This window comes from Mobula hypostoma, chromosome 11, assembly GCF_963921235.1.
Source record: "Mobula hypostoma chromosome 11, sMobHyp1.1, whole genome shotgun sequence".
NCBI classification, from domain to species: Eukaryota; Metazoa; Chordata; class Chondrichthyes; order Myliobatiformes; family Myliobatidae; genus Mobula; species Mobula hypostoma.
The window spans coordinates 59462804-59480264 of record NC_086107.1 but is presented as its reverse complement, the minus strand read 5'-3'; positions in this window follow the sequence as shown (position 1 = coordinate 59480264).

Here is a 17461-nt window from a genome sequence, read left to right as displayed (position 1 = left end):
TTGTTTTATGTCTTTTGATCAACTCTCTAATAAATATAACTTACCCAGATCTCACTTTTTTAGATATCTACAGATTAGAAACTTTTTAATTACTGTCTCCCCTAATTTTCCACACCCATATCCAATGGACACTTTGGAAAAAATCTTAGATTTAAATCTCTCTCAGAAAAGTGTAGTAGCAATTATATATAATATAATTATGAATTTATGTCCTGATGCTTCTAATAAAATTAAAGCTGACTGGGAAAGAGAACTTGAGACTAATATACCGACTGAAAAATGGGAAAAGATTCTTCAGTTGGTGAATTCATCCTCTGTATGTGCTAAGCAAAGGTTGGTACAGTTTAAAGTAGTGCACAGGGCTCACATGTCCAAAGATAAACTATCTCGTTATTATTCTTATATTAATCCAATATGTGACAGATGCCATTCCAAGATAGCTTCTTTAACCCATATGTTTTGGTCATGTCCCTTGTTGGAGAAGTATTGGAAAGATATTTTCGATATTATTTCAACGGTCCTAAATATAGACTTACAACCTCATCCAATTACTGCTATCTTTGGACTACCAATGATAGACTTAAATAATTTAACCTCTTCATCACGAAGGATGATTGCATTTCTTACTTTAATGGCTAGAAGGTCCATTTTGTTGAATTGGAAAGAGATTAACCCTCCTAATGTATTTCATTGGTTTTCACAAACTATGGTGTGTTTGAATTTGGAGAAAATTAGAAGTGCAGTCTATGACCCTTCCATTAAGTTTGAAAAAACTTGGAGGCCATTCATTCAGCATTTTCATTTGATGTAATTTGATCATTTCCAAACTTGTTTTATCTCTCTGTATTGTTGTTGGAGGGGAATGGAGTCGTCGACGCTAAGGTTTTCTTCTTTTCCATTTTTAAGTTGTTAGTTTTGCCCAAGTCTTTTAGCTTAATAGATTAATTTTGTTTTCCTTTGGGGATGGGGTTTGCTTTTTTTTTTGTTTTGTTTTTTTTCTTTTTCATGATTTTTTTTCCCAGTTTTTTTTTTGCTTTGTATTATCCGTTGTTAGTTCTACATGATTGGGAGCTTTGTTAATTTACACTGTTTGATTTTACAATTATTTTTCTTAAGTGCAACAATATATCTCCTACTATTCATATTATTGCTATATTTTGTTTCTATATTTTGAAATTAATAAAAAGATTGAAAAAGAAAAGAATGGGCTTGTACAGTAAGATATTTTGATAAAGGTGGAAAGAGAATTTTACATGAGCACATTTATGTTTCTACTGGACATGGTTTTAGTCTTATCCAAGATCCCTTGCCCAAATTGGATGTGATTGTAATGATGTCAGTATCTGTCAAATTGACCATATTATAGATTGCGGCCTCAGAGTCATTTATGGACTACAGAAAGTGACTGGTGCAGAGGGCATGAGTTGAGCACAGGTGAATTGGAGCTCTATTTTCCTTCCACTCTGTTTTCTATTTCATGGGAGCACAAATGCATCCTCAGTTTTCTGTCTCTGCATTTAATGCATTGCCCAAGTTGAACTTGCATCACATAGAAAGGCAAGTTGCAATGGTGGAGAAACTAACCACAGGAAGTGGTCTATCTTAAATATACCATCACCCAATATGAGGCAAGAAGAACAGGATGTCTCCTCTATGATAAATTGAACCTACTCTTCTGCTTTTTGAAGGACCACATACAACTTTTTACCAATCAATTATCAAGATGTTTAGTGAAAATGATCTGCCTAGCAACCTGTTCTCCTCTTTGTCTTTGTATAGAAATCACAATTTGAAAAGGAAGCGGGGAGGATGAAAACCTGTGAGACCCCACTTCTCCTTTTTCAGAGCTGAACAATGCTGCACGGTTTGGTTTTCTCATGAAGTACAGAGGTATCCTGCCAAGGGACATTGGGTTTTGAATCAGGGAGGAAGACACAAGGTAATGAACAGGGTGTCTGTGAGCAGAAGTGACTGGAGAACATAGAAGATCAACAGATGTACACCACAGATCTGGCTCTAATGGCCACTGCCTTTTAAATGAAAGTGCTTTTAAAGGTATAAGACAACTGAACATATGAATTGTCTCAAAGGCATTGGTGCTCCCATACCAGGCAGTCAGTCAGCACAATTTCCACTACACATCTTGATTCACTAGCAACCATCAGATAAATACAATTGAACTGGATCAACAATGGCTAATGCTTGAAGAGAATGTGAAGCAAAGTTTGCTGCCCCCGTGCTAGAGCCCTTGATGGATGAGGCAGAGACCGGAAATATTTTGAAACCTCAAAGGGCTAAACACTCCCGCTCAGACAATCATCAGATGATAGCAGTGTGGCCAGTGACAAGGGTTAGACAAGGACAGTCTGGTGAGTTAAGGACCTGGGTGCAATACAGAATTAATTTTAATGACGTGATTAAATTTTCTTCTTGATTTTTTCCATATATTAAGTCCTCAAGACACAGCCCAGTTAAACACACCCTTATTCACTCACCATCCAGTGATCCATTTTGACTTTTTATCTACTTTCATATACCTCACGACACCTTTACGCTTATCCCTCAGAGTTTATGCCAATGGCAAGCCATGATAAGTACCTCTGTAAAATAAACATTGATAGAATTCCCTTTTTCTTCCAGGACTGAAGAACAGGCAAGAGGAGGCAATGAGAACAAAGAGGAAAGTAGGCAGCCGGCATGTTCCAGCCCCTGTGGAGAAAACATTCTGATTCATTCTGAAGCACATTGCTCAGAGCCTAAGTTACGTTAAGACTGCCACTAAAGATGAGGACATCTTCTTGTGTAAAGACCTTTCATTATTCCCATTTTCCCATGTTCATCAAATTATTCTGTTTCCAAACAGAATAGTTCCTCCTCTCACTACAAGTGAACCTTTTGCCCATTCACGTGTCAGATCGTCGAAGGGGCAGGACATTGCCAGAAAGTGGAAGGAGCCGAAATAGCAAGGACAATTGATATCAGCAAGATACAGGATATGGAAGCACAGGTACCCAAGGATAGCAAAGAGCACTGAAGGTGTACAATCTCTTCATTCACTCACAACCACCAGCTCGAATATCAACATTTCATGTTACAGGAGGACAACACTGATTGAGATGTAGGACATGATCAGATCTCACCTCAGTAGTGCAGGTCCAGGGCAGTGGACGTGGTGCCAGGCTGCTGGGGTCAAATGGACTTTCAAGTTCTGATGCAGAACAGACCCTGATGCTTGTCCACAACAACAGATGCAGGGTGCATTGGAAATTGTGCTGGAATCCTTGCCTTCACTCTCAAGAAGCATGAACAAAATCCAGAAGAGCTTCGGCAGCATCTCAGGGCTGAACTGACCCTGCAAGCTGTGGCCTGCAGCCATCAGCACTTACCTCGGCACCGAACCTGGCTCTGTGGCTGCGGCCTGCAGCCATCAGGCTCCCGGACGGGCTGCAGCACTGAACGGGTTCCAAGGCTGTGGTCTTACATATGGGGACTCTGTGGTTCATGTTCTGTGGATTGTTTGCTTGTTGTTCTTTTATTGTTTGCATGACTTATTCTTTCTTTTTCACACTTTAGATGTATAACTGTGAGTTTTTTTCATGATTTCTATTGCGTTTCTTTGTTTTCTGGTCGCTGCAGGAGAGTGTATCTCAAAGTTGTATGTGGTTTACATACTTAGATAATAAATGTACTTCGAACATGAATGTTGCAAAGCTTGCAGTCATCCATTTTCACACGTCGACTCAATGAAGGTACAGTAAATGATAGCTCATATCAGAATGTACTGTGCACTTCAGGTAACATCAACCCAGTGTCTAGGTATGCAGTGGAAGCTCAGACTGATGCCCACAGAAGAGGAATCTGGGTACTGTGCAAAGAAGATAAGTTTACTCTAATCTGAAGTTCATTTATAAATTTCATTCATAATGTGTAATTTGTGCTATTTACTTCTATATTCTGAGATGAGGATAGTGCAGTGATCAGTCATAGAAGGAAGAGAGGTGTGTGTGGTGTGTCATGAAATTTGTTATTTTGTGGCATCTGTAAAGTCCAAAACATAAAATGTGGCTGAGTTACAATAACATAATCAGAATCATGTTTAATATCATTGGCATATGTACAATGCCATGCATAATAATAGAGAGAAAAAAACTGTATTACACTAAGTATATATATATAAAATAGTTAAATTAAATAAGTATAAAAAATAGGAAATTTAAAAAGTGAGGCAGTATAGAACATAGAACATAGAACATAGAATAGTACAGCATATTACAGGCCCTTCGGCCCACAATGTTGTGGCAACCCTCAAACCCTGCCTCCCATATAACCCCCCAACTTAAATTCCTCCATACTCATGGGTTTAATGTCCATTCAGGAATCGGATGTCAGAGGGGAAAAAGTTGTTCCTGAGTTGTTGAGTGTGTGCCTTTAAACATCTGATGGTAGCAATAAGAAGAGGGCATGTTCTGGGTGATGGGGTTCCTTAATAATGGATGCCGTCTTTCTGAGGTATCGCTCCTTGAAGATGACCTGGATGACCCGGGGGCTAGTGGTTCATGATGGTGCTGGCTAATTTTACAACTGTCTTACTTCAGCTTCAATCCTGTGCATTAGCCCCCTTCGTACCAGACAGTGACGTAACCAGTTAGCATGCTGACCACAGTACGTCTGTAGAAATTTGCGAAGGATTTTGGTGAAGATAACAAATCTCCACAAATAATAAATAAATAAATAAATAAATAAATAGATAGATAGATAGATAGACAGGTTGGTAGGTAGATAGATAGATTGATAGATAGATAGACAGATAGATAGATAGACAGTGTACAAGAATCATATTGTCCCCAATGATAGTAATAAGAAAACCCTGTGGTTCCCACCTTACAGGGCAAGATGGGCTTACTGCTCATGAAGGCTGGATTGTGAAGCATATCCACAAGTCTCGTGCTCACTGTGTTACACAATGCAGGGCTCCCTCAGACCAGTGGGAGCAAGCATTTGTTGAAGGCACCAGTGATGTAGTCTGTTATAATTGCTGCAAGCTGGTTCTCACTGCAGGTCTGCCATGTTTGTGTATGTTAGAAACAACAGGAGTTCTGCAGATGCTGGAAATTCAAGCAACATACATCAAAGTTGCTGGTGAACGCAGCAGGCCAAGCAGCATCTATAGGAAGAGGCGCAGTCGACGTTTCAGGCCGAGACCCTTCGTCAGGACTAACTGAAGGAAGAGTGAGTAAGGGATTTGAAAGCTGGAGGGGGAGGGGGAGATGCAAAATGATAGGCGAAGACAGGAGGGGGAGGGATAGAGCCGAGAGCTGGACAGGTGATAGGCAAAAGGGGATACGAGAGGATAATGGGACAGGAGGTCCGGGAAGAAAGACATGGGGGGGGGATGACCCAGAGGATGGGCAAGAGCTATATTCAGAGGGACAGAGGGAGAAAAAGGAGAGTGAGAGAAAGAATGTGTGCATAAAAATGAGTAACAGATGGGGTACGAGGGGGAGGTGGGGCCTTAGCGGAAGTTAGAGAAGTCGATGTTCACTTCTCTAACTTCCGCTAAGGCCCCACCTCCCCCTCGTACCCCATCTGTTACTCATTTTTATGCACACATTCTTTCTCTCACTCTCCTTTTTCTCCCTCTGTCCCTCTGAATATACCTCTTGCCCATCCTCTGGGTCATCCCCCCCCCATGTCTTTCTTCCCGGACCTCCTGTCCCATTATCCTCTCGTATCCCCTTTTGCCTATCACCTGTCCAGCTCTCGGCTCTATCCCTCCCCCTCCTGTCTTCGCCTATCATTTTGCATCTCCCCCTCCCCCTCCAGCTTTCAAATCCCTTACTCACTCTTCCTTCAGTTAGTCCTGACGGAGGGTCTCGGCCTGAAACGTCGACTGCGCCTCTTCCTATAGATGCTGCTTGACCTGCTGCGTTCACCAGCAACTTTGATGTATGTTGTGTATGTTGGATCCTGAGTGGAATTAGAAGGCATGTCATGGATCTTCTTGGTTCCAATGATTTCGCCAGTAAGCTGATGCAGCCAGTTTAACACACTCTCTATGATCTCTCAAACCAATCTTCGAGCCACACATTCAACTCCCTGATCTTCTTGAATCTGGACCAATTTAAAAATTGCTCAGGTAATAATCCTGATATTTGTACCTTTGAAGTTCTGTTTTGTAATGTGTAACCTAGTTGCTCCAGCAAAGCCTTTTCATTAGCCCCACCTTGGCCTTTGCTTTCCACTGTTGTGAGAACAGTATAATATGTCAAACTCGAAGAAATTCAAGTGAACTGTTATTTCTAATTTCACCTGGAAGCGGAGTTTGGGTGTCTGGCTGTGGAAAGCTTTGCAGGTAGGGGCTTAAGGGAAAGTTTCTGTATCTCACGCAGTTGCATGGGAAGTGGAAGGAGTGCCGGTGGAGATGGGAGCCTGTATCGTGGACTCATAAAGGAAAAGATCTCCTCAGAATGCTGAACATGATGTGAGGTAGTGGTGGCACTGTTTGAAAGATGAGGGTGGTTGATTGAATGCAGAGGGTGGTGAGGTAATGTTGAGGGCACTAGGAACTCTATCTTTGCTCTGATGGGCAGAGGAAGAAGTGAGAACAGAAATGCATGGAATACAACAATATAGTTGAGAGGTCTGTCAGCAATGGTGGAAGGTAAAGCCAGTCATGCTGCAAGTAGAGACCCATTATATCATGCTAGCTGTAAAAGATAATTAACCCCATCATTTAATTAGTTCCATATTCCCACATTTTCTTCATGTCCCTGCAAAGCTTTTCATTTTTATATTTATTGAATCTGCTTTCTCAGATATGTATCTCCCTTAAACAAAATCTTTACCCTGTGATATATTACGGTACTTTTCAAAGGACCTGACAGAGGAAAATTATATGGTGCACTTCAACATTGCAACAGTGACCAAATTCAGGATTACCTAATTGTCTGCAAGGTTATTTCAGGCATCCTGAGATTTTAGCAGGCACTATATAAATGCAAATAGTTCTTGTCCTATTTACAGACTCAGGCCAATAGATGGCCCTGTGGCTTTCTGCAGTTACGCTTCTAAATCTATTATTACCTTGGACATAAGATTCATGCTGAATTCGCCAACTAACATTGGGTGACACCACATTCCCTTTGCTGGCTATATTAATTTTCCAGTGATGTACACTGGATGGAAAATCCTCGACTGTTTAGGTATCACTTCACAATGTGCTCTCCCAGTGGTAGAGGCTGAGGCTCAGAATAACACGGCTGGAAAATTTAACCTCACTATTTCATTGATGCAGGCAAACATGCCATCTTTTATTGGTGCTAAGAACACTCTTCACTTGAGAACAACCAAGCTATTTGATGAAAGCCAGTTGTCAAAAGCAATCAACCGACAAGAAGACCAGGCATCTGAAGCCTGGCCTAATAAATCATAATGTAGCAGTTACCTGTCCAGTGGGAAGAATTGCTCTATATAAATGTATCAGGAGTGTACTTAGAATAATAGCTTTTCAGTTCAGGAAATGGCTTCATCTGTGTGTTTTCACAGTAGTAAGACAAAAATCCAAAATGATCAAATACAGTTCATCAGAACCTCATGCATAAGATTTGGAAAAGGTCCCTAACATTTCAAATATCATGGAGCTTATTTTTTTTGTTATTAGAACCTAGAAACAGGAAAAAGTGTAAGGTATTGGGCACTTCAAGTCTGCTTATCATTTATTACGATGACTCTGCTGATCTTTTGACTCATCTTCACCGGCTCGCAGTATCCCATATCCCTTGATTCCTTTAATAACTTCTACAGTGCTCTAATTCATCAGAAAACTTCAAACTATTGCAGCTAACTAACACATTGAATCATTAATATTTATTATAAATAGGTGAGACCCAAGCACTTCATTACAATCTGCTAACTCAAAAATTAACTTGCTCTTCTCTACTCACTCTCTTTGTTTATTAACAAACCTTCAGAAAACATTCATATATTATCTCCAGTTGCCAGGTTCCTAATTTGTTGCCGAGTTATTAAAACACCATAACTTCATTCACCAATACTCTGAAATGATTCTACGACCTCCACTCACTTTCAAAGATTTTCTACGACTCATGTTCTCAGCATTATTTTTGTTTGCACAGTTAATAACAGTGGTTGTTTGTCATTCTTTTCCTTTTTATATACAGATTTTCATTAAATTCTATTTTTTTTGTAAGTACTTACAGGAAAATTATCTCAAGTTAGCATATGATAACATATACATTAACTTTGATTAAAAAAAAGTTGAACTTTGAATTTTAAAAATCAGATACATACTCTGTTTCTAATGAATCCCCAGTTCATCTCCTTACAAACTCAAAAAGCTCTCACAGGTTTAGAGTCATCGAGTCATAGAAAGTAAAGCACAGAAACAGGCCCTTCGGCCTATCTAGTCCATGCTGAAACATTTAAGCTGCCTACTTCCCATCGCCCTGCACCGGGACAATAGCTATCCATACTCCTACCATCCATGTACCTATCCAGACCTTGTTAAATGTTGAAATCAAGCATGCATGAACCACTTGTGCTGGCAACTCATTCCACAGTATAACGATTCTTTGAGTGATGAAGTCTCTCCCTCATGCTCCCCTTAAACTTTTACCTTTCACCCTTAACCCATAACCTCTGGTTGTAATCTCACCCAAACTTGGTGGAAAAAGACTGCTTGCATTTACCTTATTTATCCCCCTTTTCTCAAATATGATCTTCTTTCACAATTAATTGGCATTCTATTGTTTTCCAAGTGCCCAGTTTCTGTATCTCTTAAAATAGCTACAAATATTTTCCCTGCCACTTATGCCAGACTAGCTAAAATGGCAGGATTGCAATCATCACCTTCTATTACACAGGAGCTGTTCTAAAATCTAAGGAATTCTGGTCACATCAAGTACCTCTGAAGACACCGCCTTTTAAAATCATAGAATAGAGTTGTTAAGTCAGCTTGTCGTACTGTTAATTCTCCAGTGTTATTTCCTTACTAATACAAATTTCATAGAACTCCCTATTCTCATTAAATGTTGGCAGAGTTTATTTTTATCTTCTACAATAGATGAATGTAAATTATGTATTTAATTTCTTTATTTCATTTCACATTGTAATTTCTCCTGACTGCTAGGAAGTGACATGTTTGCTTGCATTAATCGCATCCCTTTTAAATAATAATTTAAAAAACCTGTTTCGTGTTTTTTTGCTAATTTAATCTCATTCTAACTTCTCTGCTTTATCAGTTCTTTGGTCAGTTTTTGATAAATTCTCAAATCCTTCCAGGGATAAGGCTTATTTCTCTTTTTGGCAACATTGAAATCCTTCTTGTTTTATCTAATACGGCAGATCCCGGCTTGAGAATGTATCGAAGTGGCACTGCCCGGGTCTGAGAGTGAGGAACAACCGACTGTTTGGCCAATTTAAGTGTCAGTCCAGATTGTAAAGGTCAAGGTGTCAGGGCCAGAGGCAAGGGATGGGCCAGTCTTCAGCTCACTGCTCCACGAGGTTTACTTGTCTCCGCACTGATCTGAGGCTAATGGGGATCAGTTGTGACATGCTTCATGGCAGTGAACTCACTTCCATGATGTAAACACGAAGCATTCTGCAGATGCTGGAAATTCAAGCAACACACATCAAAGTTGCTGGTGAACGCAGCAGGCCAGGCAGCATCTCTAGGAAGAGGTACAGTCGACGTTTCAGGCCGAGACCCTTCATCAGAAAGCATTCTTCTAGGGTGCATCACAACCTGGTATGGAAGTTGTCCTGTCCAAGACTGAAAGAAGCTGCAGAAGATCGTGAACATGGCGCAGCACATCACAGAAACCAATCTTCCATCCGTGGACTCACTTTACACCGCACGTTGTCGGAGAAGTGCTGTCAGGATAATTAAGGACACAACCCACCCAGCCAACAGACTTTTTGTCCCTCTTCCCTCCGGGAGAAGGTTCAGGAGCTTGAAGGCTCGTATGGCCAGATTTGGGAACAGCTTCTTTCCAACTATGATAAGACTGCTGAACGGATCCTGACCTGGATCTGGGCCGTAGCCTCCAAATATCCAGACCTGCCTCTCGTTTTTTTTTTGCACTACCTTACTTCCCATTTTTCTATTTTCTATTTATGATTTATAATTTAATTTTTTAATATTTACTAATTTTAACTATTTTTAATATTTTAATATTTAATATTTGTAATCAGGGAGTGTGAAGCGCAGATTCAAATATCGCTGTGAAGATTGTATGTTCTAGTACTAATTGTTTGGCGAAAATGAAGGATCTATAATTTCACTTCCATGATCTTCAGTTCGGAATATTATTTGCTTTCTTCTATTTTTGCACAATTTGTTTTTTATTTCTGCAGATTGGGTGTTTGACAGGCTTTGTTGTTTAATTAGTCCGTGAGCCAGGACCCCAAATTTGGGCCACCGGTACCATCTGGGGGGAATAATTGTTATAGTGATTTTTGGCAAGGTATATACCCCTGGTACTAGAGTATATGTGATAGCATTGCAGTGGTGGTAGCTTTCTGTGAGGGGGCTGGGAGTTGCACCTCCATGCTATAAGAACCATGATCCCATGGTGCTTTGCCTATGATAAGATGAATTATGCCAGGTACCTGTCCCCTTACTTTGCTCAGATGATGAGCCTCTTAGAGAAGAAACCTTCTGTGTATGAGGCCTTCAAGACAGGCCAATTCTCAGTGCAGCTGTCAAGTAAAACAACCCCTTTGGGCAGATCCCTGTGGACCAGGCTATTGAAGCCACAGTGAACAAAGACACACAGACTCCTGGAGGCACATCACGGTTCAGCCTGAATGCTGGAGCTATCAAGCGTTACTACATAACAGCTGAACACCGCAGTGTGTTCCTGGGACAGTTAAGGGAGATGGTGCAAGGCAACAAATCAGAGCTTTGTCATACGGAGCTACAGCGGCCAAGAATCCAGAAAGATGAGGAAGCAGTTTCAGCAGTGGTTAGCCTCATACATGAATGGGTCAACTCAGTTGCAGAGAACAGGGACCTCATCAGCATCTCTACGGCAAAAGCAGCCCCCAAGGACATTGCCTCCGACCTGATGAAGGCATATGAGATTGGTGAACAATGCTATGCAACCTTCAAGGATGGGAGACTAGAGGAAGACCCACCAGCAAAGAAATTCCATGACTCAATGAAAACCAACAAGCTGAAAACATTCAGTGATATGTGTAAGAAAAGATAAGTGAAATCAAATGGGAGGGGAATCATCTTGAAAGCAGACAGGTCTTTGTTTGGATGCATCATAGTGATGGCACAAGGTCGCAGTCTACGTAGGGAGGATAACCTTTTTCATCCCCTTGGACCATTGCCCTAGGCCCTGTCCACACCAGAAGGATTGCTGAGAAAGACAAATAAAGCTACTTTAGCCACAACCTTGCAGAAAAATGTTGCAGTAGAAGAGCAACTCACAGGAAACTGCTACAGTGGTTGATGGAACTAACTTGGTCCAAAGAGTGAAAAGTGATCAAGTTATTTTCAGAGATGTTGCCACAACAATTCTGGGTATGGCTCTGAGGGAAGGCAGTCAGAGTAGCAGAATAGATGTTGTGTTCGACACATTCAAGGAGAACTCTATCAAGAATAGTGAAAGATCTCTACAGGGTGAAGAGACTGGTCATGAGTTGCAAGGTATCACAGGAACACAGATGGTGAGGCAGCGAAGGAGCTTCCTGACCAAAGTCAGTAACAAAAATAGTCTCATTAGCTTCATAATCCATGAATGGAAGAAGGTGGAGTACAGAGCAAAGCTACAGGAGAAGATTCTGTATGCAACTGTGAATGACGAATGTGACAGAATCACATCTCAAGACAGTGAGGGAGCGTCAGCTCTTCAGTGTCAACAAGAAGAAGCAGATGGCCGCCTACTTCTCCATGCTGCTCATGCCACAAGAGAGGGATACCAATCTGTAGTGATCTGCTCAGAAGACACGGATGTCTTTATCATTTTGTGACAAGATTGAGGCCCCATTGTTCCAGAAGTGTGGCACTAGAACCCATACAAGGCTTGTAGACATCAGGAAGGTTGCTGTTGGCATAGAGGTTTGTAGGGCTCTCACTGGGTTGCATGCATACCCTGTATACAGGATGTGACACTGTAAGCGCTTTTGCAGGCAAAGAGAAGACAAGTGCCCTAAAACTTCTGACCAGCAACAGGGAAACTCAGGACACATTCTTAGAGTTGGGTCAGGAATGGGACCTCTCCCCAGAACTGATGGATAAACTGGAGGCATTTATATGTCTCCTGTATGCCCCAAAAGCATCGACCACCAAGGTCAATGAGCTCAGGTATCACCTTTTCTGTGCCAAAAAAGGTGAAATCAAAAGTCACCAACTCCCACCATGCAAGGACTGCTGAACAAGACATACACAGCGAGTCAACTACCAGGCTGGTATATGGAGAAGATGTTCGGAGAAGATGCTTGGAGAAGGACCCACAAGTGCCAAGCCCTGTTGGCAGAGGATGGAAGATGGAGAGAGAAGAGGAAACTGAACAGTTGGTAGTGCACTGGATGGAAGGCCAGCCAGCACCCGATGCCATTCTGGATCTACTGGCCTGTAACTGTCCAGAAAAATGTTCACTCCCAAGATGTATGTGTGTTGCAAATGGCCTCAGGGTGTACTGACATGTGTAGACTGGCAGACTGTGAGAACCAGGCATCCACCTCAGAGAGTGTGGAAAGTTCAGATGAAGATGTGAAAGATGTAGAAGACTTGGAAAATTATTATGATTATTAATAGGTTATGAAAGTATGGAAAGCAGTTTTTGATTAAATATATTCATTTTACAACCAAATGGGGCCTAGGTTATGGCCGTGTGGAACCCCACATTTGAATTATTGTACTGTAATTCTATATGCTATGACAAAAGTTTATGATTGTTTTGATTTGATACAACAATATGAAAAATATGACCTTGATAAAGCTCCAGAAATCTCTCCAAATGAGGTTTTTTTACCTGGGGGCGGGGTGGTAACATTTTCTGCTGTACTGATGTTAATATGGAATATATACAAAAAGTGATCACTTATTTGAATTCCTGAATAAATTCTCTACAAATCCATGTGATTATATGTGTCCTAGGGTTTTTATTGACTTTTCCAAAATAAACAACAGACATATTTTTCTAAAAATGAAATGATTCACTCTACTTAAATTTGGCACTGTACTGCGAGTGCCATCAATGACATAGTTTTCAATGTAGAATTTTATAGCAACATTTGATGAAAAGTGCTTGAACTCAGATATCATTGTGACGAATTTCAATGTTCAGGGATCACTGATGACAAAATACCACTAGGTTGAATATCTAGGATGTACTTTATATTGGCCACTTTTCAGAAATGCTTATTTTAGGGTAGTGTTATAAAATGCATGATAGCGCACATAAAGCTACCACTGGTGCAATGCTATCACATGTTTTCTAACTCTAGAGATGTATACCTTGCCAAAAATCACTATGAATATTATTCCCCTCAGATGGTACCAAGCAACACTACTGGCTCACGGACTAAATAGGTTCTACAGGTCGACATTCACTAATCCGACTACCTGTAATCCGGTTCCTTCGGTAATCCGCACTGATTTCAAATTTTCCGCGCAACTGTAATTTCAAATTTTCTGGGCCACTGTACCAATCAGCTGCGCATTGTTTTGGTTGCGCTAGATCTGTTTACGTGTTGGCGCGCTCTTGTAAGCACAGACAGGCAATTCCTGCTTGTTTTCCTGCATTTATTAATAACATTTGTGTGAGGCGCGGCCGCCTGGTATTCGCCCGTCTCAGCCGCCAGTGGCAGGGGAGCTGGCACGCACTGGGTCGGTCCGCCTTCTCGCCCACCTGCCGGCAGTCACGCACTGCCCTCCGGCATCACCCGGGCAGCGCTCCATTCTCTTCTGCCTACGACCTCAGATCAGACGTGGTGATCCGCTGAATTTAAGCATACTACTAAGCAGAGGAAAAGAAACTAACGAGGATTCCCTCAGTAACTGCAAGTGCAATGTAGTCTTTGGAGTAACTGCAAGTCTGTGTCTTTGCTATCGCTTAGTTCACGCTTGAGTGCTGGTAGTGGGTGCACTTTATTTTTTGCCAGTGGGGAGGGGAGATTGTTGCTTGCTGCCGCTTACACGTAGGAGGGAGGGGAGTGGGGGCGGGGTGGTCTTTGGTGTTCTAATATTTAACTGTCGTTCATTCTTTTAGGCACTCCTCTGTTTTCATAGATGGTTGCGAAGAAAAAGCATTTCAGGATTGTATACATATCTCTGACATTAGATGAAGCTTTGAATTCTTTGATATTTTAAAGGTATGATGAGGCGGTTAGCTATTGCTTAATGTGATCCTTCTGTAATTTGGCATTTTCACAAATCCGGCACTCCTCAGGTCCCAATGGTGCCGGATTATAGATGGTTGACCTGTATTGGGTTTCCTTGTTTTGTGGCTGCCTGTCAGGAGACAAATCTCAAGATTGTATATAGTGTATGTACATTAAAAATAAATGTACTTTGAACTTTGAACTTTAATACTATCTTTCATTTGGTGAGTGCCATGGTCAGCAAATGCATTATTGAGGTCCACTTTGGTAGTGGTACCATCAAATTAGGACCACACACATTATGCTGGAGGATCTCAGCAGGCCAGGCAGCAACTATGGATAAGAGTACAGGCAACATACAGGACCTGCTGAAGAGTCTCGACCCGAAACGTCTTCTGAACTCTTTTCTATAGATGCTGTCTGGCCTGCTCAGTTCCTTCAGCATTTTGTGTGTGTTGCTTGGATTTCCAGCATCTGCAGATTTTCTCTTGTTTGTCATTAAATTAGGATCTGCCCGCCTGTCCGTGCCTGTGGCAGGTGAGACTGCTACGCAAGCCAACGCCCTTCCCTCAGAACAAACAACCTCCTCCTGCTTAAAATTTGTGCTCACAAGGGTAACACATCTTGTTTACCAATCTAACACCCATAATTCCCAAACAATGAACTTCACCATCAATACCCTCCTGCTCACCTTTGATTAAAAACTTATTTGATCCAGTTACATAAATACAGTAGTGTAATTCTAGGTGCAGGTTCAATCAATCCCATTTCTCACTAATTCTGCCTCTTGTTTCCCCCACATTTCCACCACTTCTCCTTTGCCCAGAATTTACCATTCACTCATACACTCTAGCCAATTAACCTATCAACCAGCATGATTTTGAGACCTGGGAAGAAACCAGAGTAACTGCAGGAGACCCACATTTTCACAAAGAGCGTGTATGAACTCTACACAACTAGAGAACAAATTTTGTAGCTGTTTTGTATTTTTTTATTTTTAAAGACATTACTTCTGAGCGCCATTATTTTCATTGGAAATTTGCAGAAGAAAATGAAAATCCATTCTTGAATTTAATTTTTGAAAGGAGCAATGGAAGTTATTAAATTAACAGTTTTATATTTAAGCAGCAAAACAAAAGCTATGGAAAGCAATCATTCTCACTTTCCATAACGTTATCAATGGGAGATAAATGAAAGTGCTTTGTGAATAATGGAGTATCATCTTTAGAAAGTTACACTCCTTGGGATAAGTTCAGCAATCCCATATTCTTTATGGGCAGCCTTTCATTCCAGACACAGATTGGAGAATTAAAACTGCAATGTTTCACTATGTTGTAATCGGATCAAGTCAGACACTAGCCTAGGAGTAAAGGATTTCTGAATTAACCTTTGTGTTTTCTTAAGGCAAAGGGGCAGCTATTACACAAAAAAATCTTCATACTCTGTTGGCTATTGTAAATTACCCAACAGATAATGAACAAACCTGAACATGCATCAGTAGAATCGGATGTCTGAGAGTGCAGAAAGATGAACAGTTGTTATGAAAGTTCAGCCCCGACATTGGATGGAAACATCTTTCATTGGAAATTTGTCTAAGCTTCAGATAAGAGAATAGTGGCATTGCAATAATTCACCTAATGGTTCACTTAACTGTACTGCCTGTCAAAATACATTGCACTGGTGCAATTTTTACATTTGTGTGACCTATCAAAAACTGAACCAGTCCAACTTCTTTGGATTGGAGGTTCTTTTGGTCACTGTGAAAGGGCTTTAAAAGTTTAAAGTTGGTGGCAGAGATTAGTTTACAATATCATGCCTTACCTCATTTATCCATTGTTACTTATTAACAGCCGTGAATTAAATGAGTTTCTATGATTGTTAATCTTATCCAGGGAACATGGTCCAAGAGGAGGAGTTCATTTTTATATATGGAGAAATGCACTTCCACTTTCCAATAAATATTCGCAGCAGACTAACTAATGTGTCGAAGTGTATGGTTTCACAGTTTGGCTTTAAAGATAGATCCGAATAGGTAATCATTCTATTCACTGACAAATCCAAGGGTCCAAAGAACAAGTGGACAATGGATGGAGCAAGCGTAAAACAAATAAAGCAAACATGCAGTTGCAGCAATCTTTGGTTACAGATTAACAACTAGTTTGGGCCTTAGAACAGTTACACTAAGTCCTAATTTTAGAACTTGTGCGAAAGTACACAAGCCACCCCTGTACTCAGTCCCTACCACTGACCCCTACACGTTGTCTGAAAGCAGGTAAGAATGAGCGTGAGAGGAACCTGTGGCCTGGGACCATCACATTTTATCTTTCAGCATTATTCTTCCTCTTCCTGAGCTCCATCGGTGCCCCAAAGGCTGGGCACACAACATAACAGCCAGGCCTAAGGCAGTGATTCTCCTGATCAACCACAACATCATGACAGCACCACCCATCCCTTATATCTTCCAAGTAATGGCATTCAAACTCCTTGAACATTCATCCAGACTAAATATCCAAATACCAAATGTCAATTCCCATGACAGCAGTAGTGGAATTTAAGTTCAGTTGAATGAATGATATGGGTTTTCTCGGATAAAGTAAAAGCATCTGTCTTTAATGATAATTATGAAACTATTGGATTACGAATGAAATCTGATGCCTTACGTGACTCCATGCTGATGATGACGAGACAAGAATTTCCTAAAAGGTCCTTTGAAATGGTCCAGCAAGCTATTAATTTTCATCAAAATATCATTAAACATTGTCACAACACAGTAAGAATAAAACCTGCTGGGTCACTCAACATCAACCCAAGCTCAAGGTTTGGACACAGAAATCTCAGACACGGTAGTCTATTTATGATCAATCAGTAACCTAGGAAAGATGTACTTTACAGATGAAGTATCTAACTCTTCCATTAGTGCCCCTGGGTATGTCTTATCCCACTGGTGGGACTGACACAGCAGGGGGGCAGCGAACGTCATACTGTGAAGATGTGACCCAGGTTGGTCTCAGCATTGATTCCACTTCCCATTAGATTTCATGCATCATTAAACAGGGAAGTCTCCTGTTGATAATCACTGACTGTGCTCTCTTGGCAAAGAATCAAA